The sequence below is a fragment of the Salminus brasiliensis genome, chromosome 8, assembly GCF_030463535.1.
Source record: "Salminus brasiliensis chromosome 8, fSalBra1.hap2, whole genome shotgun sequence".
NCBI lineage: Eukaryota > Metazoa > Chordata > Actinopteri > Characiformes > Bryconidae > Salminus > Salminus brasiliensis.
Genome location: NC_132885.1, coordinates 19,473,321 through 19,491,182, shown reverse-complemented (window position 1 = coordinate 19,491,182; position 17,862 = coordinate 19,473,321). Strand labels below are relative to the sequence as shown.

Genomic DNA, 17,862 nt, shown 5'->3' with positions numbered 1-17,862 from the left:
ACTAATATCATCACTGTCCAATGAAAAACATGTATCTCCAGTGGTGGTGGTGACTTTACAGAAGAAGGCAAAATTGTTCTTAATTTTGAATGGACGTTAATGTAAAATAGGAGCTTATTTAGAGCATTTCTATTGGTCCATTTATCGTAGTTCCTTACTCTACATCAAACAATGGGAAAAATGAAAATACAAGTTTTTCACTGGACAGCAGTGATTTGTAACTCTGTAATGTTAATCCAGGTAGATTTAGTCTCAGTTTCTACACTGTATAAATGTGTATGTATCAAGATTTGCAGATATATACATATATACAATTCCTGTATCTGTGAATCCCTGCAAAACAGTCAAAACAGTGTAAAAAACAATGAAGCAAGAAATCCTGCTCTACATCTGGACACCTAAATTGCCAGAATCTAGAGCAAGGTAACACGAATCAGGCTTGTTAAGTTAGGGTAGGCAGAACCCAGTGAGACTGAGGTAAAGCTAAGAAACAAATAGGGATAAAAGCTGAACAAAACTGTGCTAAGCATCTGAGAAAATATTGAACAAGTCAGAGGACACGCCCGCTGTCTGTGTGAGCACATTGAACTCCATCAATAATTCACTGGAGGAGCATTTTTAACAGCGATGCATGTTTGGTTCAACATTGTTATCAGCATCAGCTGTTAATCATCAGCCCACTATTCCCATATTGGCGCATCTAAACATTACAGTACAAAACAAGTTGCTCATTACTGCTGCTTTATCAGGGAGATTTACACCAACAGGGACAGATTGGTGAGACTTCAATATGACATGAATTCACATCAACATCTACTAGGAAGTCCTGCTAGATGCGTACCTGCTGACACAGCAGTCAAGGGTGGGCCGCCTCTCGCTATTAATACCATTGATTACAGCAGAACCTCTGTAGGAGCAGGTGCCTGGATGTTTTTGGACAGGTATTGTATACCTAACAACCTCTTTTAATGCCTCTGTTCTTGTCCACGCAGACTACAGAAACGAATCTGGCTCCGATCTGCTGGAGAGAAGAGTGGAGCTCTTTTCAGTGGTGTCCCACAGGGAGTGGAGATCAAGGACAGCCTCCCAGCACAGCCAGGCAGGGAGAGGGGAAATTCTAAAGAGGATTATGCACACAGGTCCACGGATAGGAGGGAATAAAGTACTAATCCAATCAAGTGCAACTCCTATCTCCTGCGAGGAGAAACAGCCTCACTGCTTCATTAGGGTCTGACACCAGCCTGTTAATCTTTGCTCACATAATCCCACATCAAAAACAGATGCATTGGCAACCACTCACCTAGATCTGACACACACACACACACACACACACACACACACACACACACAGTTTCACTTCTCAGGTGTACAAAGGCATTGCTTGAAACCTGAAAAATGCTCTCAATCTTTTTGCCAAGAGCTTGAAAACTTTGAGAGCAGCAGCAGAACTAACGCTTACTGCAGACTTCAGTTCTCCTCTCTCTGCACCTCACCCTCTCTCTTTAGTACAAGGCCTCTGTTTTATCCTGAGGGTCTGCAGCCTGGAGAGGCAGTGAAACACACATACACACATAGAGAGAGGGAGCAGGGTCCTGCTTCTACAAAACACCTGAGCCAGAAGATAAAGCTGACAGAGAGGGATAACAGAGGCAGGTCAGAGAGACCCATGCTCCACTTAAAAACCAGGCACCACAGAGGAAAGGACAACACACACATTTTTACAGTCAGCCTCTACAGAACACACAGATGACGCAATGCCACAATGGAACAACACTACCCCTCAATAAACCTTCTGAATAACCCTGAGAGAGGCGGAGTTACAGTAAGTCAAATTACAATACACGCTTGCAGTGCAGTAAACATACAGTGGCGCACCTTCAGGGTTCCCAGAGACGGCTTATAGTTTGCATTATAATAGTTTGTACGGCACAGAAGGTGAGAATGTAGTCTTGTGCAGGGTGAAATAGGAAATAAACAGTTCTGGGATATTTTCCTTTGCCCCATGAAATCAGAATCTCTAAAAACAAACAAACAAGAACAAATTATTGTCCTGAAATCTCTCCGGGGATTTTTAATTACTCTTTAAAATCCAAAATCTGCTTCCTTTTGTCCTAATGTGAGAAAAAACGCTTTATGAACAGTCATGTTTAACGGTCTTATCTGCATTGTTCAGATTTGGATTTTCTTGGTTTGTGCTTCGTGCATTATCAGGATTCCCTTGAAAGGAACTGCAGTCTCAGTGGATTTCCACAAACCAATAAAGGAAACAATTTAAGAATTGAACATGAAAAAAATGACTGTGCATCACTTTTAAAGAGAGAGAGAGAGTTTAAACGAGAAATGCACCACAGTCTTAGCAATGCTGGCCAGAGCGGGCATCTGTAAGCTGACATACAGTAGAAGAACTGGCCATTACTATTCACCTCTAATAATATCAAGCTAGCGGCAGTTTAAAAAGATACAGGTTCTTGGGACTCAAAGAAAGCACATGCTTCCCTTCACTATAGCATCATGTAAAAGGGAGAGTCCTATCCAGTGGGTGGAAATTGCAATTGCAAATTGCAATTGCAAATGAGAACTTCCACCATATGAAGACACCACTATATTTGGAAATACAAGGCTGGTAAGCAAGAGAATAGAGTAAAGGTCAGGCTAGAGTTACCCCGCAACCAAGTGCCTTTTTAGACATTGCAGCCATACTTGTTAACGGAAATAACACACACACTGATGTGCCTTTTACGAAGGCATGCACTTAAGTAAAACATAAAATGGAATCTGGCAAAGTACATCAAGATAGACTTGTTAATGCAAGGTGTAAACAAGCTCATAGTCACATACATCGAAACCACAGCTATGGCCCCCTTAAGCCCTTCTAAAGCTCTCCAAATACCACTCTCAGAGCAGACCTGAGGGGAACACAGTTAGGTGGAAAAGGCTCAGCCTATACAATATGGTCTTAAACGTGAAGGACAGTGAGCTTCTAGTCAATCAAGCAGGAAGGCATTATCTCCAGAAAGACCTTTCCAACAACACAAATTCTGCCATGAAGAAGAAACTGTACCTTTGAAGGATCTGCCAGTACTCCCTGCTGGCTTACTTGGAGTAACAGCCTGAAAACACAGTGTGAAAAATGCCAAATAACTGTCTCGCAGCAGCCATTTGCTGGGAGATGGAATAACCTGGAGGCCTTAATCCCACTAACCTATAATGTAAAGAACAGACATCTGGTAAACAAGTGGTGTGCTCTCAATTTATTGTCAGCTAAAACAACCCTGTCTGACCTACACATCTAACCGGCTCTGTATTGATGTCGGAATGATGGCGTGTACTGCACCCAAATGGAGCTCATTGCACATAAGCGTGTGTGTGTGTGTGTGTGTGTGTGTGTGTGTGTGTGTGTGTGTGTGTGTGTGTGTGTGTGTGTGTGTGTGTGTGTGGCAGAGCGAGAAAGGGAAGGCAGCAGAGAAGGCGAAACTGTTCCATTACTTGGCTGCTGGACCAGGTGGAAGAGAGGAGGCTAATGGAGGCAGCAGCGAGATATTGTTGATGTACAGATGGGGGAGGCCGGTACTGGCCTGCAGCGATGCGCAAGGCTCTTTACACTGCGACCTTACGTTAAATAGAGGCTCATATCCACACAAATGAATTTGTTTCCACTCAATTTCCCAAAGAGCAATTTCCTCCAGGTGAATGGTGGCTAAGGGGGCCCCGGAAGAGGGACGGGGGGGCCTAGGTGCATCTCAAAACCCGACAGAGTCATTACCATGGCAACAGGGAAATGGAGAGCGTGCGTTTTTTTCTCCTGAAGGACTGAAGTGCCATCCTTTCAAAAGATGACAGAGTAGATAGAGAAAATGGGTGTATGATGACCAAGCGCATAGGGGCAGTGCTATGATGAACAATAACAGAACGAGAAGTGAACGAGCACACGTGTGCATGTGCAAGTGTGTGTGTGTATGAATTCGGGTGATGTCACTGCCATTACAGAGTACTTGAGCTCTTCAGAACTATGTCCTACATTAAAGCACATCTATAGCCTGCATTAGCAGCTGCCTTTGAAAGACTGATGAATTACAAAGCCAACGAGAAGCACAAAAGCACTTATGAGGCTAATGTGGAGGAGCTGGACATTAGCAACGAGCGTTTTTTTTTCACCCCGTCCTTGTTAATGGATGTCTCGCACAAACAGTAAAAGTGGGAGCTTTTCAGGCGACCGGAGCAATAATCGCCTCCAATTCAGTTCTCTACTGCCACTCTGTCTTGTGTTTCAAAAGGAAGTCTGCCGCTGAGCACAAAAGGTGAAAGAGCTGGCCTCTGTGTAACACTGCTATAGTCTTCTGAAGAGTGTCGCTCGCTGTGCACAAACCGTTCAGCAAAGACCACAGTTATCCACTCTGAAAGAAGCATGTAATGGTGACATTACTCTCCAGAGCAACAAAAACAAAGACCACTCAAGTGAAACAGTTTTTGGACCCTGCATTTAGCCTCTTGGGTCTGCGCTCTCTCCTTTTCTCCCTGAACTGTGTGTCTTTCCCTGCTGGGCTGAGATTTGTCTCCTCTCTGCTCTGGAACCGAACGGCAGAATGGCTTACAGTGAGTGCGCCTCTCAGCCCTCAGGCCTGCACAGCCTGAGTGAGTTAAAACAGGAACAACAGCCTCAGGCCCCAGGAACAGGTGGTGCTCACTAGCATGGTCTATTTCACACACCACACACACACACTCACGGCCATTGAAGACCCACAGTGCACCTGACATACAGGAGGCCTAACGGCCAATATACATGCCCAGGGACCTTTATGTGAACCATGTGTGCATGATGTCCGTGACATTGTTCCTTTCATGTGAAATGTTACACTGAACATAGCTGGGATCTGGTTTCAATGGCGCAGAAAAGAGGAGAGCAGAGCAGAAGGTTGCAGGGTAGCAGACTGAAGCCTCACTGCTAGCTTTGTCTCAGCATTCAGCCTTCCAGCCACAGAGAATGTGGCTGCCTGTTGTTGCCAGGACATCAGAGAAATCCTCTCTCAGGAATCCATCCAAGAATGGCCTGAATTAATAAAGGCTGTCACAATTACTCAGTTACTCAGAAAAAAAGAAACCTTCCTAATGAATCAACAATGATGAATTAGCAATTAGCACAATGGCAGGCTGGATGTCTGGATCATATCTCACTTTGGCTGTATTCCATTTACACTTTTCACTAAAATACGACCCCACTGTGACCAAATGAGAGCTGATTTTACTTTCCTACCTAAAAAGCACATGAGTACATTTCAGTTTAATTTCCAGCAAAGTACTGAAGTTGTTTCTCTTTCTCGCTGCTGCCAGTATATCATACACTGTCAAAAGCAGAACGTAACTCCAGCCTCACGAAGCTTCCATCTGGCATTTCCCTGTTTATCCTCTCACCTGCTAATCGGCGCTTGGCAGGCGCATTTCTTCCCACGTAACGGTAAAACGCATTCCGCTTAAACTTGTGTTGAACGTGGTCAAGAGCCGTCTCTGACCACTTCAGAATGTGGCTCGAGGGATCTGATCACAATGTTTAACTCCTAGCTTTTCCAAGTGAATCCAAGCATGATGTGACCGGCGAAAACAGTCTGATGGACATTTTTCATTAAGGAGTCCTAGTTAATCTTTTTGTAAGTTTTTTTAATGTCATGGCCTCTTATCGTTCTCTAGCTTTCATTTGTATTGTTTGGCCATTTTGTTCAGACTGATTTCTCAAAAAATCCTTAAAATAACAACCATGACCCTTGTACCGCGAGGGTTCGTTATGAATACACATATCCATTACACAACTACTGCGGACAATTTTGCAATTAGAAAACACATCATAAGTCTCACATAGACCATGTCTTAGCACTTTTCCAAACAACAAATTTAAGTAAATTCTTTGGTAGATATTTGGTAGGCCCCACAACAACAGAACGCGATACAGGGATTTTTTTTTTTTGTTGCTTTATTCAACATTTTTTCAAAACATTATGAGATTATCAAAACATGAAGCAAATCATATTAGGGGTTGAGTGTATTGCCATAACCTTTATAAATTACAATGACAGCTCAAGACCAAGAATAAACAGAAGTCAATAGGAGCCCCACAGCATTAGCAGTCCGTCAGCATAGCCATAGCTCTAGAACAATAATGACTAGCACTGCACACTAGATTGTTTGTTAATTGCTTTCACAATATTGGCCTCCAGTTGCAAATGCTGTAATATGAAAATGAGCCATCCAACAATTAATTAGGGTGCCATGAGCATCCTGACCACTACATAAGTCTTCTAGATGAGGGTTTCTGTTAGCCTTTTAATAAATCAAAGCCTGCATGTGTTCTAGCAAAGAAATGCCTTTATAATAACCTGCAACCACATCAAACTAAGGCTGTTACTTCTCCTACTTCTAGTAATACCTTATGTGCCATACAAGCTTCAATATACACACATACACACATGCTGTGGGGGAGCAGTTGGCTCCAATACCACAGCTTGTTCTGCATTAATGACCGATGACCCTTTCTCACCCACATGCTCTCTATTTTACCATACATCCTGAAGACATGTCAGAGGTTTCTCATGCTGATTAGGAGCGTACGAATTACACCAGAACAGCCAGCAGATTTACAATAGGTGGTGGACTGTTTTTATGGATCTGTGACCAAAGGTAAATCCAGACTACAAGTTGATGGCCAGAGATTATTCACGATGAAGGAATAGACCTGGTATAGACTGGGTCATCACAAACCACAAGCAGGAGCACATGCTGAGCATCAGTATAGTGAGTAAGAATACCACATGTTGTAAACAAGGATGTAGTGCTTATTGATCATGGTAGTTAATTTACTAGTTAATTTCTTTCGAGGTCGATACTAAGCCCAGCTTTACACTGCTGATACTGTTGTGCAAAGCAACCATGCAAGGAAATCTTTTTCATGCAGGGACTAAAGGAAAGCCCACAGCATGACCATTGCACGGTCTTGGATGCACTAAGGCCACAAATCAGGCCTGCTATCTACCAGTGCTGTGTCAGTCCATGCTTCACTTCTGCAGCCTGGGGACACAGGAACACACGAGAGATACTCTAAGGACCCTTGCTTTGCATTACATAAGTGCTACAAGCATGTTAACCACCAATGATTTATGACCCTCTATGGGCCACCATACATCTGACCTCACCTCAGGCTGTGGACCCTCACAGCTGTAGAATAGCTGCTGGTGTGTTTGCATACGTGTCGGTGTGTGTGTGTGTGTATATGTGTGTGTTAAAAAAAACAACTAAATAAATAAATAACAGCCATCATCACAGATGACTATACTACCACCATAGTTATTTGTCACTTTACTGACCATTATTACATTAATGTTGTCATTTTTTTAAATTTTATGAAAGACAGTCACTGTACATAAGGATTTTCCCAAAATATGGTTGAAATTTTGATTAGCTACAGAGTCTGGGTTTCCTTTCATCAAATATTAATCAAGACAGACATTCAGCACCTCTAATCGACTCAGTCTTGCCCATGTTGATTATCTCTTTTTTATTACTACTTTTCTGTTAGTCCCCACGGTGTGTGTGTGTGTGTGTGTGTGTTCATGTACTGTTCCCTTCAAAACGAAGATTTGAATTCAGAATTTCACACTACCCTGTGAGTGGTCCATGAATCTGGGTAGGCTTTAGACTCTTTGACCAGGAAGAAGTGGATAAGATGGATGTATGGATAAATGGATTTCTCACATACACACCCCACTTAATCCAGTGAACCAGCCCTGATGATGCTCTCTTTGGTCAGTGTACTGACAATATTCACAATATTGACCTCACAGATTTATTGATTTTTTTAGTCCAAATGTGAGACACATTAGGCATATATTTGCCCTCATAGTTATTTGATGGGAGCACAAGCTCTTCTCTAGCGATGTGTTTGATGTGATGGCTTTTGCTCTTATCAATCTGCTGAGTCGCTCATAGTGTCCAGACTTGGTATTCGATTTTTTTGCAGATCTTGTGTTGTTGGTATAATCTGGGTGATTTGTAACTAGATGTAGCTTTGCCTGGTTCATGGTGTTTTTCCTAGAGACAGAATACACTGCAGTCTGCTGCCATGGTTTTCATTAAACCAGACTAAATGTAGTCTTTTTTGTACTTGAAAAGTAGGTGATTTGCAGAGTGATGGACATAGTGTTGCTGGGGCATCTTTTGGCTCATATTTAAGATTATATTGGCCCGTGGACAGGGACTGCTGGAACTTACAGGACCATTTATCATGATAACAATGAAAACCATTGTATTGCCTATTTCACTAGACTCATTTCAATATCATATTCGACCAACCTTTCAAGATATTTGCTTATGTAGGATGCTATCTGATTGTGTGTACTTTAGTGAAGCAGAACATTAGAACAACTGAGCTACTGTGTTACAATATCTGCATTTTATTCATTGTACTTCATTTGTAGATCGTCAGAAATTAACATCACATTTCTCTTAATGCTAATCCAGATAGATTTAGTCCCAATTTCTACATTTTTCAAAAATAGTTATCATCGGCGGATATATTCATAAAATCAGCTCAGCATCACCCCAGAATTCCCATATCAATGCATCCCTAATACTTGTACTAGTGTTTGCTGGTGCATTGTCTTTAAGTACCATATTGTATTTCTAACATACTGTCCATACTCCCCTGTTCTTAAACTCAAGAGTTTCCAACCTCTTCAACCCCTAATCCTTCTCTCGGTCCTGAGCATGGGGTGCACATACCCCACTTTGCCATTTCACCCATTAACAGCAGACATGTTAAAATATTTAGTGTTTGTGACCAGTCCACTCAGCCGGACCCTAACACCACCGTCTCAAGTGTCCATTTCTTGTCTGGGCTTTTACAGCATCTGGTATCTTACAGACACCTGCTCACCACTCACCAATCTCCCCATCCTTTGTCCTAGTCAGCGCTGGGTTCTCTCTTACATCTTTCCCCCTCCCCCTTTACTGTTAGCAGGACAGCAGCTTATCATCACCCACCATGCCTTAGCAGTTCAGAAACCTTCACCGGACCCCTTTTCAGAGTCCGCACAGAGCAAACATCATTCGAGAGCAAACATAACCTGACGCACACACACACCCCAAACTGAGCCGTTAACAGTTAAAATCTCTCACTCAAACCCCCCACCCCCACCCCCCGCCAAAACACATACACTCACACACACCCAATTACTGGGAGAAGTTTTGCAGTTTTGTTCAGCAAACACAAAACTCTAATTACAAGTGAATATGGACTTGAGTGGCTTCGGTGAGTGACAGCTTCTAAGCGCTGTGCTCAAAATCTCCATCTGCATGTTTTGTGCATCCAGCCTCAGTCTGGGAAAGGAAAATAATTAACTATTAATTAGTCTCCTCTGACATTTTTTTTTTCATTTGTTTGTTTTTTTTTTTTTTTTTTAGCAATTGTCAGTCACACTATGCTTTTATGCTGCCATGGGGACTAAATTCAGCAGAAAACAAGAGCCTTCATCCCCCTCTCCCTCATTTTCCCCCTAGCGCTAGTGGCTTCTCCTCCGTCTTCAGTCACGCTTCTGTTCCTGCGGAAAGCAATCAGATAGCAGCCATTAGAGTGGAGATAATGAAGGCCAGCTAGTGCCCAGACCGTGACTGACTGCTTTACTTCTCTTCATTTAGGTGAGAAATGTGGGTTACTCTCCAGCAGTGACAGTGCAGGTCCTTAGTAACAAATCAGCCTTTATTCCAGATTCACGAGCCAGTGTCCGTAATGACCAGGGGCGAATGCTGGAAATATCTTCATACACAACATTAAATGTCCCAAATGGAAGACTCACTCACTCTCACTCTCACTCTCTCAACCATTTTATTTGGATTAATTACACTTTTGCTGTTCCTAACCTGCAAGCGCGCCCTCAAAAGCCCGCTCCTCACTATACACTGCCTTTGCAAGCTTGTTATCAATCCCCCAACATGCATTTTCAAATGTGCTGAGAGGGACGGATGGATCTAGATGAGGCCAAGTCACATAAAAATGCAGGCGTAAACAAACCCAACGACGCATTTAAAATCACTCAAACCACTTCAGGAGGTGGTCTGAGACCCATTTGAGCCAGGTGCAAACGCATCCGCCTCTCCAAGAAGCATTTAATAACCAAAACATCCCCCAGTATAACAGACACACCAGTAATAATTGCAGCACAACAAGCAAATCTGTATATTCCAACTCACACAGCTCTAAGATTTCAGTCTGACTACCCAGAGGCACTTTTGACGCTTTTTAAATGCATGTGGCTAAAATCTTATCATCAAGATCCAATCTATATATACGCTCATCACATGAAGTGGCCAGGTGTGAATAGTGTGAACTTAAGTTAAATAATCAGGTCAGATTCATTCATTTTCATACTTTCCAATATCTGATCTGGCATTTTCCACTGATACCCATTAGACTCTCTTAGCCATGTTTTTCTCATATGAACCCTGGAAAATAATAAAGAATCTGATCTGGACATTTTTCAACATCTAGTGTACAGCCAGATATTTTCCATGTCACTACAGAGGACATGAGCATGTACAGCATGACCCACTGTAAATTCTCTGGAAAATAGCCTGCTCTATTTACACATGGGCTCACTCAGACGTTACCCAGACTTTGTACTAGGGGCTGGCGAGATTATGTCCTGTACAAATGATGCAGACCTTTGCGTTCACACATACAGCTCCTCCAGGTAATGTCCAGAAATGTTCTGGAGGGAAGGTAGGATGTATTTCCCTCTCCTCTACACTCAGCACGATGGTAACCAACACAGGCGTTTGTAAGCTGACATCATAGACTTGGCAGTTCTCCTCAAAGTGTTTTGCAGAATATAGAAAAGATGCAGTTGATTAGCTTCATAAGTCTCAGATGAAGGAAGCCTGTGCAAGTCTTCAAACTCCTAGTGCTGCTAGCATACTGCTAGGGTGGGGGTTTGGATGGGAATAAAATTGTGGGGGCAGAAACTTCACCTCTTTAATAAGCAGTATACAGGCTTTGGTCAGTCTAATCCTTAGGGTTTGCTTGGCTACAGGAGCAGTAAAATGCCTTCCTTGGGGTAGAAGGTATATTTGGTACGGGTGTTGGACGGTTGTTTATAACGGAGCTATTTTCTCAGCTGTTTAGAATGCAACTGTAGTTCATTACACCTTTATATGTGCACATGCCAGCATTTCCCCACTTAGAAGGTTAAGAAAAAAGACAATCAGACCAATTACTAAAGATCACCTCCTGCTTAAAGATCAGCATGCTGGGAAGGTTTTTGCTGCCTCCGTTTGCTGGTCAGGTTTTAATAGGGGTTTCTGCCCACCTTTCTGCTCTGTAATTGTGAAGCAGCCAGAGGCAAAGAGATGATTACAAGAGGCTGGAGAGATCCTGTTTACCAGCCATGGGGGCAGGAACATGTTAAACACGTGCCCCCCAACTGTGTGTTCCCATCTTATCACAGCCTTTTCAGGCAACACTCTAATTTCTCCTGTAGAGATGCAAACATACACACAGACACACTTAGGATGCAAATGCACACACAATAAAAATAGAGCCACCAGAGATAGTAGTACAATTGAGATAAGGATCAAGACACACCCAACCTAAGCAATGGCCTGCTTGACCACTTCTAAGGACAATACCCACAAAGAAAGTAGGATCAATGCAGGGAAAAACACACAGAGTTAACAAAGGTATTATATTTCTAAATGCTTCAGACTGATGAAGAAAGGGCAGGCTTTGAGTCATGTAGTCAAATGTTGACATTTCCAACTTGGCAGTGGCCATCAAACCAGTATGACATGTGAACATCTCAAAGCAATCAAACACGGCTGAGCTGTTTGAACATTTAAAAAGTTTCCCCATTCAATCTTGAACTAAATCACAATGCCAACTGTGGTTCACCACTGAAATTCTTTTTACTTCACATTAAGGCCTAAACACAGTCTGGGAAACTGGCTGGTGGTGAAAAGGACAAAGGTAAAGGTTCATGGTTTCAGGGTCAATTTACACTCGCCATTTATGCCAGTCATAAAATCTAATACTCAGAGATTATAACCCAGATCTGTGAACTCACATCCCTTTTTAATTGCACTCAGTCAAAGACAAAGCTAGCCAGTGTAGAACAGGGACAAACATGGAGACAAAGCCACAAACAAATTCCCCACACCCGGTTTACAATACACATGGGAACATGTTTGGAACTCGCAAACATGCACTTGTGCTTTGCTGTTAGCCATAAAATGTTAGCTAAGGGGAAAACAGGTCCAATGCCAGACAAAAGCAACTACAACATCAACAGGACATCATTACTGCCAGCTTGCAGTCATCTACTATAAAACACAGTTCACATTGTGAAGTTCAGATTCCAACAGCTTACAACAAGCAACTATCTGCTGCAATACATGCCCCATCTGTGCTTGCTTACTGTGCACAGAATAAAGAGGGCATATAATAATAATAATAATAATAATAAAATACATACATACACACACCACCATTATATTAGCTCCACTTACCATATAGGAGCACTCTCATTCTATAACTACCGACCGTAGTCCTGTTTCTCTGCATACTTCGTTAGCCTTCCTTCACACTGTTTTTCAATGTTCAGGACCACCCCAGAGCAGCTATTACTCGGGTGGTGCGTCATTCTCAGCAATGCAGAGACACTGATGTGGTTGTTGTGTGCTAGTGCGTGTAGCAGTGCTGCTGGAGTTTTTAAATGCTGTGTCCACTCACTGTACACTAATACAGTCTAATAGTAGACACTCTTACCTAGTTGGTCCACCTTGTAGATGTAAACTCAGAGACAGAAGCTCATGTGTTGCTGTACAGTTTGTGTTGGTCGTCCTCTAATCCTACATAAGTGATCACAGGATGCTGCCCACAGGACACTGTTGGCTGGATATTTCGGGTTGGTGGAATGTTCTCAGTTCAGCAGTGACGCTGAGGTGTTTAAAAACTTCAGCAGCACTGCTGTGTCTGATCCACTTGTACCAGCACAACACACACTAACACTCCACCACCATGTCCTGACCATTGAAGAACCGGGTGAGAGGAGGTTAACAAAGTATGCAGAGAAACAGATGGACTACAGTCTGTAATTATAGAACTACAAAGGGCTCGTATATGGTCAGTAAAACTGAGATAATGCACATGTGTATTGAAACAAGGTTGTTTTAATGTTATACCTGATCAGTATATTTTGATCAATATTACTATATTATCTATATTGATTCTTCATATATACTAGTCATACTATTCTCTCACTATTTGCTCTTCTGGTAGACGTTAACTTTATTAATAACTTTATTGCCCCATTCAATATGTTTTTTTTGCCAATTAGGTTGAATCAATCTATTGAGCTCCTGACACTGTAATGAGATCAACAGAAAAAAAAAATACATGCTAGGACTGCAATGCTTTATTTACTCGATCACTCATTAAGAAAAAGTGCACAGCTGAACAGAAATACACAACACAAGCATAACAGGGAAAACCAGCAGCTGTACACTTATTTATTATAAATAAGGAAGGACAAATGAACACACACAAGCAGACCTACCCTAAAACAACTGTGACCCAGACCCAGGAGTATTACATCTATGCCATGAATGCATAAACACATGTGGTGCAAGAATTTTTTTTCCCCCTCAACATGTCGTGCATGTCCACAGATGTACAGGACAAATGATGAACAGTGTAAAGCGATATGTCTAGACTCTCAGGGCTCAGTCCAATCGCGTTCACATGCACACAAACACACTCGTTTTTGGAAAAGGGGGTCATTTGGGGGGTGGCTGAGAGTGTGTACATTACATTCTCAGGTCTTCAAAGGACAAGAACGTTCTTGCAGCGTCAGTGTCACACAGGAGTGTCAGTGAGATGGTTGACGAGTCATGGCAGTGTTCTGGTAGAGCTGCTGGAGTGTTGAGAGGGAGGTGTGAACACTCATTTCAGACTGAAAGAGCACCACTATTCTATTCCCCTTGGTAGAACAGGGAGTGTGTGTGCGCGTGTGCATGTGAGTGTGCGAGTGCACTTTACACAAATCCAGGATAGTTAACTGTGTGTAAAAGTAGCATTGAGTATGTGCAGCACTTTAGACCTGAACAGCTCCACTGTTTCTCTCCACAGCAGACTTTGAGCAGTCAGGTCTCTCCTATTAGTGAACACTGTTCAGCAGGCCTGTAGCCAGCACAGTCAGAAAAAAACAATAAGAAAAATACAGAGACACTGCAGAGATCTGGAGATATGGAAAACGCAGCAGGCCTGTCAGTTAAGCCTATTCCAACTACTGCAGCATTTGAACCTAATGACCCACTTACTTTCTCACAAAAAAAAAAAAAATCACTTCCAATTTGAAAATAAATGCTAATAGCTTTTGGAAATAAATTGCCTGGCATGGCAGCCTATATTAAGTGTTCTGGTGTTAATATGCTAGATTGGCATTAATGCTCAAGGTAGTTTGAGAAGCCCACTTCGTCTGGCTTTATGAGACTGAGTGGGCAGGCGAAGGAGAGTGCTGTCTCTATGAGCTGCATGCATGTCAGGTAAAAGCTAATAAAAGAATCAGATAGCACATTAAATCATTAGTTAGGTTTTCATCACCTTCTCCTAGTCCTGCTCACTGGAGCCGTAATGATACATTCAGCCCACCATTTGATTGGCAATATTGGGTTCACAATTTGATATTCAAAATAAAGGTTTGCTGTATCCATATTACCCCATAATCTACCAAAAAGACTGAAGATGGGAGGCAGGCAGACTGTCACATGACACAAGCATACTGAAAAGTGGGTTTCGATTGGTCCAAGCCATTTTAAACACTGATGTGCAAACAATGCTGGTGCATCATGAATCATGATCATCATGAATGAGTGTGGGATGTATTTCTAATGCACTGTTACACGTCCACAATGCACACGGTCACACTGCGAGATCATGATTTTTGGGTTCATTATTTCTATGCACACCAACATTTCAATGAAATATATTTTCTCTCTCACACTTCACAAAACCCATAATAAAGAGCGCAGAATGAAAGCGTGATCAATAGGAGTGTAGTAATTCAGTGTATCATGTTGTATTGTTCAATGCGTGCATCTCAATTTGATATACAAGAGCATCAAGCAATACATTCAAAATAAGGTGTCAATTTTTACACTGATTATAGGGCACGAAATATACCAAACAAAATCAATTAAGCAGACCGGCAATGAAGCGCCTCTCTCTAAAAAGTATAAAATAACATTTAAATAAATAAATAAATAAATAAAAATTTTAAAAAAGAACACCACTCCCACTTTACCCTTAAAATCTAGAGCAGAAAGGAAAAAGCAAGTGTATATTAGCTTGGGGCTAATGTATTCGCTTAAGGCGAACTCATTACTATAAAACATTGTATGTTGTTAACTGGAAATGGAAGCATTAGCAACATAAAATTTATTTATTTTAGGTAATCCTGATTTTTCCACATCAAAAAATCTTATCATATCCACAAAAACATTTTGTATGGTTACACCCACAGTAGGCATTAAATGTAATAATTTTCCCACGAATAACATAATAACTGAGTATAAAAAGACAAGAGAGTGACACAGGGACAAAAACTCTATGTCTGCTTTCCCTATTTTGTGGGTCTATTAAGTGTGCGTAAATGAGGAAGCGCTTTATGGCCTCTCCTGCTGTTTTGTGAACAGATTTAAAAGATGGCACAGATGAGCAGGGAAATAAAGGCAAGACGAGAGGCAGAGAGGGAAGTAAAGAGGGGGAAGAAGCTTTCTAAGAAATGTTCTCTCCCATCTGGGAAAGTCACAACAGGTCTAAAGAATGAGCCAGATCCACAGGCCTGCTTTCTGTCAATCCCCCCACCCCACATTCTCCTGTCCATCTGCCTAGAAGGCTCATACAACTCATGCCCATGTCTGGAGTAAATTCCCTGAGCAAGCTGTAGCTCCGTCAGCTTAAAATCTGCCCACAAGCGACTGTGTGGTGTTCGTTATCTTACCGTTATGGGATCATTCTCAGTTGGTCAAGCCATTGTTGCTATATGACTTTTTTATTATCTTGCCTACGGATTTGACAGACCCCAGAGAAGACTCTTTTCTTTTGACAATTGTCAGTTTTCTGAGTCAATATTGTTAGTTTAAAATTGAGCTGTTTAAGTGAAACACTTATGAGCATTTAAACGTTTGCTAACCCACAAGAAGAAATATATAGCCAACATAGGATCACACAGTGTGAGTGCGTGCTATCCCATCCCGCATTTTCTGTGAATACCAGCCTGATATTGATAACCATCCGTAACGATGTGCCATCTCACACATGGGCCCAGTTTCCCAATAGCATCTTAGTGTTAAGATCATCTTAACTGAAGAGAGTGTTCGGTGTAATGCCTGCCCAACAAATTTGGGAATCATCTTTTTGATATGATGCTTTCAAGAAACCCAGCCCTGTAAAAATATTAATAATCTCTATAATCTCTAGTACACCCTTCCAAAAAAAAAAAGAAGGTGCCAAAAAAAAAAAAGTATTTTTGCGATGCCACTAAAGAATCACTTTTGGTTCTCAAAATATTTTTTAATGTATGGTTATTTCAAAAACTTTAGCAGGCACTTTTTTTTGCCTGAAAGGTTCCTAAAATAGCATTTCTGCTGTAAGGATACACTGGCCAGTGCAAACTCATTTCATTAAAATGCTAAGCTTCAAGTCTTTGATGCAATAGTTAAAACACATCCCAATGGGACGAGTCGTCTTCAGAGGAGAAGCTAAATCTGGCACGAGAGACAAATCCTTGGTGTACTATAGAAGCCAACAGTGGGCACAGGCTCTATTTCCACCACACCCCCTCCCTCCCTCCCTGCAGAACTAACATGTCTCTTGTCCAGGAAAGTAGGGCCATCTGTTGTTTGTTTAGATGCAGGGTGCATATTTGAATGGATGTGAGAAGGGGTGTGCAATGGGGGGAGGGGCAGTGAGTTAGGGAGGCATGAATATACAGAATATGCTAATAATAATAATATGAATGGCATTGCCAGAAAATGTGCATGTGTGAGTCTGTGGATGTGTGTGTGTTTTGCAACGGTGAAAGTTCATTAAAACAGAAATAACAGGCTATGGTCTGATCTGCCTTATTCACATGGTTTACATGAGCTGTAATCATTGAGGTGGGGAGTGAAATAGGAAGGGGGGGGGTTAAAACTATTATGAAAAATAATTAGGAAATTAGGCACCCAGTACAGAATCACAATAACCTAGTTCAGCAACAAAGGACACACAGACCAGTGTATGTCCAACAGTCTCATGCTCAAAGCCTAGGTCTGGACGATATTTACTGTCTATACGAGGACAATTATAGTGCTTTTAAATATTTTTGGCATATTTTATGGATCATGAGAACTATATCCAAGATGTAATGTGCATACAATTGTGCTGCCACACTCATAATATTTATAATATGACTTATTTGAAAGATATGGCCTTTTGTGGGCGCTTCAGACCCAGAACAGTTCAAGAACAGCTCAAACTCAAGTAACCAAGCTGCCAAACAAAAGGGACACACAAACAGCTGTTTTGCCAGCCTATGTGATTCGCCACTATCAACCACTCACATGCTCAAACCAGCCACAATTAGTCATCCAGGTAAGTCAGAATCCAGGTGTGTGAATTTACAATCCGTCTGGAGGGGCACAGGGGCTTATCTGACCTGAACTCTAAACCTTGGACTTAGATTCCCAATGCTGTCATGAGGATTGAAAGTGACGACCTTACACAGAACCACCACAGATCATAGTTCACGTCACATCTTCACTTGATTTACTTCTCCATAACGCAAC

The 17,862-nt window shown here is 41.9% G+C and overlaps 1 protein-coding gene across 2 annotated transcripts in view; it reads right to left on the bottom strand.

Annotated features, from left to right (window-relative positions):
* igsf3 (immunoglobulin superfamily, member 3) overlaps nucleotides 1-17,862 on the bottom strand; it is a 159,584-nt gene that overhangs the window by 139,853 nt on the left and 1,869 nt on the right. The window lies entirely within an intron of this gene.